Source organism: Hylobates moloch, unplaced genomic scaffold (assembly GCF_009828535.3).
Source record: "Hylobates moloch isolate HMO894 unplaced genomic scaffold, HMol_V3 SCAFFOLD_15, whole genome shotgun sequence".
Taxonomy (NCBI): domain Eukaryota; kingdom Metazoa; phylum Chordata; class Mammalia; order Primates; family Hylobatidae; genus Hylobates; species Hylobates moloch.
This window is the reverse complement of record NW_026652290.1, coordinates 3,810,040-3,817,505: the sequence shown is the minus strand read 5'-3', so window position 1 is coordinate 3,817,505 and position 7,466 is coordinate 3,810,040.

Sequence of the window (7,466 nt, the reverse complement as noted above, 5' to 3'; positions counted from 1 at the left end):
TTTCACTCTTGTTGCCCAGGCTGGAGTGTAATGGCGCAATCTCGGCTCACTGCAACCTCCGCCTCCCAGGTTCAAGTGATTCTTCTGCCTCAGCCTCCCAAGTAGCTGGGACTACAGGTGCATGCCATCACACCCGGCTAATTTTCGTACTTTTAATAGAGACGGAGTTTCGCCATATAGGCCAAGCTGGTCTCGAACTCCTGACCTCATGATCTGCCCGCCTCAGCCTCCCAAAGTGCTGGGATTACAGGCATGAGCCACCACACCTGGCCTCATCTCTCTTGGGTGAAGCCAGTGTTGTCCCCAGACATCTCAGTCCTTAGTGTCCCTCCTGTCCCTACCTCTGGCAATAGGCAGCATTCTGGCCGTGGTGGAGGGGAATGACATCAGACAGTGGCTGACAATTCTCCTTCTGGTGGGGGGGAGGCCGTAGATGATGTCCTGGTGTCTGGTGTTCTGATGGCCTCAGCAATACCTACCCCATGGACCCGAGTCCCTCCAGATCTCGTCCTTGGCCCTTCCTTCCTTCACGCCTTCTAGCAGATGCGGGTGGGCTGTCTGTTCCTCTATCACACAGGGTCGGGGTGGGCATCAGTCCTGCTTTTCTCCTGAGACCCTACAGCTTGCACCTTCCAGAAGCTGGGCACCCCCACTGCCCCACTCAACCAGCTGGGAGAACATAAAGGTAATGAAATAGAATTGTTTTAGAAAAAGGAACCAGGGCCGGGTGCGGTGGCTCACGCCTGTAATCCCAGCACTTTGGGAGGCTGAGCCTCGCAGATCATGAGGTCAAGAAATAGAGACCATCCTGGCCAACATGGTGAAACCCTGTCTCTACTAAAAATACAAAAATCAGCTGGGCATGGTGGCGCACGCCTGTAGTCCCAGCTACTCGGGAGGCTGAGGCAGGAGAATCGCTTGAACCTGGGAGGCAGAGGTTGCAGTGAGCCGAGATTGCGCCACTGCACTCCAGCCTGGCGACAGAGTGAGGCTCCGTCTCAAAAAAAAAAAAAAATAAATAAATTAAATAAAATAATCTATGCATATGCAATTTTAAACACAACTTGCAGAGCTTCGTGTATTCGCTTCCTGAGGCTGCCATAACAAAGGAACACAAACTGGGTGGCTTAAGACAATGGGAATGTTCTCTCACAGTGCCAGAGACCGGAGTCTGGACTCAAGATGTCCTCAGGGCTGTGGGGGAGGATCCAGCCTCTCCCAGGAACTCCTTGGCTTGTGGCCACATCACTCCACTGTGCTTCCATCTTCACGTAGCCATCTTTCCGTTTCTGTGTCCAGATCTCCCTCTTTTTGTAAGGACACAAGTCCTATTTGATTAGGTCCCACCCTAATGATCTCATGTTAACTTGATGACATCTGCAAAGACCTCACTTCCAAATAAGTCACAATTCACAGGTACTGGGGCTTAGGACTTCAACATATCTTTTGTTGGGACGTGACTCAACCCATAACAGTATGGAAAGGTTCTCTTCTTAGAGGTAGATGTGGCTCCCAGTCTCCTCTACCTCATGGATGATCAAGTGGTGCTGATTCACGAGAGTGGAAGCCTCTAGAGCTTGGGGCTTTCCGGCTGCGCTTCATTGCCCTGTGTGTTTCCAGCACACGAACAGCGCCCCTAACGGAGATTTGTTCAGTGACTGAATATACACCTGTTAATGAGTAGCATGTACACATTGATTTTGATTACAAAGGGTTCTGTATTATATACCACTGTTCTGACTGCTTTTTTCACTTATACATATAGCTTGGAAATTGTCTTCTGTTGGTAATACAGAAATCGGCTTCAATCTTTTGAAGCCTGTGGGTGCTCCCTTGTATGAAAGTATCCTAATATAGTTAACCTGTTTGCTATTGATGAACTTTGAGGTGGTTCCTGAAGACATTTTAAAACCATGGTATAGGGCCGGGCATGGTGACTCACGCCTGTAATCCCAGCACTTTGGGAGGCTGAGGTGGGTGGATCACCTGAGGTCAGGAGTTCAAGACCAGCCTGGGCAACATGGTGAAACCTCGTCTCTACTAAAAATACAAAAGTTAGCCAGGTGTGGTAGTGCGTGCCTGTAATCCCAGCTACTCGGGAGGCTGAGACGTGAGAATCACTTGAACCTGGGAGGCAGAGGTTGCAGTGAGCCGAGATCATGCACCACTGCACTCCAGCCTGGGTGACAGAGCGAGACTCCGTCCCAAAAAAATAAATAAATAAAACAAAATCATGGTATAAGCATAGGAAAAATATATGTTGGGTCACCTCTGCTTAAAACCTTTCTAATTCTACTGCCGGGCGCGGTGGCTCACGCTTGTAATCCCAGCACTTTGGGAGGCCGAGGCGGGCGGATCACGAGGTCAGGAGATCGAGACCACGGTGAAACCCCGTCTCTACTAAAAATACAAAAAATTAGCCGGGCGTGGTGGCAGGCGCCTGTAGTCCCAGCTACTCGGGAGGCTGAGGCAGGAGACTGGCGTGAACCCGGGAGGCGGAGCTTGCAGTGAGCCGAGATGCGCCACTGCACTCCAGCCTGGGTGACAGAGCGAGACTCCGTCTAAAAAAAAAAAAAAAAAAACCTTTCTAATTCTTTTCATTAGGCAAGGCAGGGACGCTGAAGGGGGAGTGTTTTGGGAAAAACTCTCCAACTATGGTCTGCCCTCACCTCACAACAATCTTCACAGAAGACTGCTCTGCCCAGAGGCGCAGGGGTCATCCCCACACACCAAGCAGTGGACACCTCCTGGGGGTCCTCTAATCCAGTCCAACTCAGACTCTATCTGGAGTGAGGTCAGATCTCACAGGCTGAGGGCCCAGTCCCCAAGACCGCATTTGTGACGCCAGTCACAAGTCTGGGCCTCTTAAGTTCTGAGCGACCAGCTGAAACTTGGGATTTCTGTGACCCCCGCTCTTCGGGTTTGATTAATTGGGTTTGATTAATTTGCTGGAGCCACTCACAGAACTTAGGGCAACACTTACATTTAGTGTTTTGTTTGTTTGTCTTTAATTTTTTTGAGACAAAGTCTCGCTCTTGTCCCCCAGTGTGATGGCGCGATCTCTGCAACCTCCACCTCCCGGGTTCAAGCGATTCTCCTGCTTCAGCCCCCCGAGTAGCTGGGATGACAGGCGCCCGCCACCAAGCCCGGCTAGTTTTGGTATTTTTAGTAGAGACGGGGTTTCACTATGTTGGCCAGGCTGGTCTTGAACTCCCGATCTCAGGTGATCCACCGGCCTCCCAAAGTGCTGGGATTATAGGCATGAGCCACCACGCCTGGCCATTTAGTGGTTTATTGTAAAGGATACAGATGAAGAGATGGGGAAGGGGCACAGAGCTTCCAAGCCCTCCCTAGGCACCACCCTCCAGGAACCTCCACATGTTCAGCTATCCTAGCCCAGTCTTTTTTTTTTTTTTTTAAATGGAAATTTTTATGGAAGCTTCCTTCCCCCAGGGCACAGGGCAGGACCCTCTCTGGGGAGGGTCTTAAGACCCACAATCAGAAAGGTGGGCAAGATTAAATTCCTGCCTTGGGGCGGGTGAAAGAACAAGAGAAGGCTAGAGAGATTGTTTCCTGAGGCCTAAACCAACATTATAACAAAAGACTGTAACAAGAGCTAAGGGAGGTATGAGCCAGGAACAGTGGAAAATACCAGAGGGTGGCCAGGAGCAGCAGCTTATGCCTGTAAGCCTAGCACTTTGGGAGACTAAGGTGGGTGATCACTTGAGCCCAGGATTTCACAACCAGCCTGGACAACATGGAAAGACCCTGTCTCTAAAAAAAAAAACAATAATAATAAAATATTAGCTGGGTGTGGTGGCGTGCAACTGTAGTCCTAGCTACTTGGGAGGCTGAGGTGGGAAGATCCATGGAGCCTGGGAGGTGGAGGCTGCAGTGAGCCATGAGCCACTGCACTCCAGCCTGGCCAACAGAGTGAGCCCTTGTCTCAAAAACAAAACAAAACCAAAAACTGTAAAATACCACAGGGAGGTACCAACTTAAAAAAATTAGTTGTCAAGTGGATCAACCACTAAGGACTTACAAACCACAGCGAAACTTGCAGGGAGCCCAAACCCATTTTAAAGGTTCTCTGAAGAATCAGTGGATGTGGGGGAAGAGGTCTGGGTTAGAATCCACAGCTGGATTGGAGTCCTGTGGTTCCTGTCTCCCTGCCGCCGGCTCCTTCTCATTACGCTCCAAGGGCCGGGGACACAAATACAAGATACAAGAGTGAAACTGACTTGACTCCTGCTTGCAAGGAGGCTTTATTTTGATGTCTGTTAGCCTCGGCTTCCAAATGTCATGCAAAGATAACAACTAAAGGACCTCTCTGGCCGGGCGCAGTGGCTCACGCCTGTAATCCCAGGGCTTTGAGAGGCACAGGTGGGCGGATCACCTGAGGTCAGGATGTCAAGACCAGCCTGGCCAACATGGTGAAACCTTGTCTCTACTAAAAACACAAAAATTAGCTGAGCTTGGTGGCACATGGCGGTAATCCCAGCTACGTGGAGGCTGCAGTGAGCCGAGATGTGCACTGCACTCCAGCCTGGATGACACAGTGAGACCCTATCTCAAAAAAAAAAAAAAAAAAATTTCTGATCATGAATGTGATCTAATGGAGCAGCTTCTGTGTTTCTTTGACAGCCATCCATGGTCAGGGGCAGCCCTACCCAGTGGACATATGCACGCATTCATTTGCAACCAGAACAAACACTGTCTCTGTATTATGTGTGATAGACTACGATTTTTTAAAAATTCTATTTTCTTTTCATCTAATAAGTATTTGTTTCATAACCATTAAGAGTCATGACCTGCTGTTTGAAAAACACTGTTCTTTTTTTTTTTTGGAAACAGGGTCTCACTCTGACCCCCAGGCTGGAGCACAGTGGTGCAATCATAGCTTACTGAAGCCTCAACCTCCCAGGCCCGGGGGATCCCTCCCACCTCAGCTTCCCGAGTGGCTAGGACTACAGGCATGCGCCACTATGCTCAACAATTTTTAATTTTTCGTAGAGACAGAGTCTCTCTATGTTACTCAGGCTGGCCTTGAACTCCTGCCCTAAAGCAGTTTTCCTAGCTTGGCCTCCCAAAGTACTGGGGTTATAGGCATGAACCACTTCACCCAGCTGAAAAACACCAGTCTAATGGAACAATGTAAGGGAACAGAATTTGTAAACAGTCATGTTCTGTGCTAATCTGTGATTAGCAGTAATACTAGTATCCCTCCCTCTCCAAATCTATTCAGTTGGTGAGTTCAACTAAGAGGTCTAGAGTGCTGATAATAAGAATTAACATGCCATATGAATCGCTTTTCTTCTGGAGTTCTGGTCTTTGAGCAAGAGCTGAGGTGGTCTGGGACCTGCATACTGATAAGGGAAGAAAGCCAGCTCGAAGATACCTTGAACCTTCTGGTGAGTCTGGGGTTAGAAGTGAAGTAGGGAGTCAAACAGAGAGGATGGCAAATACTGGGAGAGAGGCTCAGTGCTCCATTAGCCCATGTGACAGACGGTTTGAGAAGATTTGCCAGGTCAATGTGGAGTCAATTCTTTTTTTTTTTTTTTTTTTTAGGCGGAGTCTCGCTCTGTCGCCCAGGCTGGAGTGCAGTGGCGCAATCTCGGCTCACTGCAAGCTCTGCCTCCCGGGTTCACGCCATTCTCCTGCCTCAGCCTCTCCGAGTAGCTGGGACTACAGGCGCCCGCCACCACGCCCGGCTAATTTTTTGTATTTTTAGTAGAGACGGGGTTTCACCGTGGTCTCGATCTCCTGACCTCGTGATCCGCCCGCCTCAGCCTCCCAAAGTGCTGGGATTACAAGCGTGAGCCACCACGCCCGGCCTAATGTGGGGTCAATTCTAAAAGTGTCCTAAGTCTAGGCCAAGAGGAACAAAATGCAGCTGGGTCTCTGACCTCACACGCCCAAGCCCAAGGACACATTAGGGCCAAAATGTGACTCTCTACTCTAAGGTCACCTGTAAAACTGGACAATCTGGTAAAGTCAGTGAAGGTTAAGATCATGAATCCAGCCAGGCATGGTGGCTCACGCCTGTAATCTCAGTACTTTGGGAGGCCAAGGAAGGAGACCAAGGAGAAAGGATCGCTTGAGCCTAGGAGTTCGAGACCAGCCTGGGCAACCTAGCAACCTCCATCTCTACAAAAAATACAAAAATTAACCAGGTATGGTGGCCAGCGCCTGCAGTCCCAGCTACTCAGGAGGCTGAGGTGGGAGAACTGCTTGAGCCTGGGAAGCAGAGGTTGCAGGGAGTCATGATGGTGCCACCGTACTCTAGCCTGAGCAACACAGCAAGTGAGACCCTGTCTCTAAATAAATAAATAAATAAAAGAAAAATAGTAAAACTCACGACAGGTGGGCCCACAAGGAAAGAGTTCTGTGGCTTTTACTGCCGTTTTTTGGTTGGTCCAAAAATTCCCGGCAGTCCAGGGATCTCTGTGGAGTTCTCAGTGAGTGTTCTGTGTAGGGTGCAGGAGCCGCAAGTGACTGTAGGGGGGGAAAGGGGGGTTCTGGGGCTGGCATTCTGCAGCAGTGGGATACTCTTCTGACATAAAGAGAAGGCCGAGCGCGATGGCTCATGCCTGTAATCCCAGCACTTTGGGAGGCCGAGGCAGGCGGATCATTTGAGGTCAGGAGTTCGAGACCAGCCTGGCCAACATAGCGAAACCCCCTCTCTACTAAAAATAACAACAATTAGTCGGGCGTGGTGGCACATGCCTGTAATCACAGCTACTCAGGAGGCTGAGGCAGGACAATCACTTGAACCCGGGAGGCGGAGGTTGCAGTGAGCCGAGATCGCGCCACTGCACTCCAGCCTGGGCAACAAGAGTGAAACTCGTGTCCAATAAATAAATAAATGAATAAAATCCAAAACGCTGGGACTTGAAGTGCCCTCCTTTCAATCTTGACCCAGTAAAATTCAGGACAAATCAAAGGAAGTAGAAGCAGTAAACTTACGACATACAATATGTAAAGGTTCTGAACACAGGAGTAAATGAATTCAAATAGCTTTTGTGGGCTTTCTCCAAGGACCGGGCCCTCCCTGGCAAGCTGGGGCCGGGTCTGACCTTCCAGGTTGGCGTCAGCAAGGACCACCCTGCCCTTCAGTGGCCGGACACGACCTTGGGCTTTCGTGCGGTAGCCTGGCTGCAGGCCAGGTCGAGTCCGCCACCCCAGGGACCTGCACCGCCCTTGAGAAACCGAAACTTGCTCGGCCCCGAGGAGGCGGACCGGGAGGGGTCTCGGGACGGGGGCGTGGTCTAGAGGCGGGGCCGGCGGCGGGGGCAGGGGAGGAGCCTCGGGTGGGCGCGCGTGCGCAGGTCGGAGCCTCGGGAGGAGGCCGGGTACCCGGGGTGCGGCGCGCGCGGGAGGAAGGCGGGGCCTCGGGCGAAGGGCGGGGCCTTGGGCCGGGGGCAGGGGTTGGCCGCAGGGGCGGGCGCAGGCGCAGGCGCAGGCGC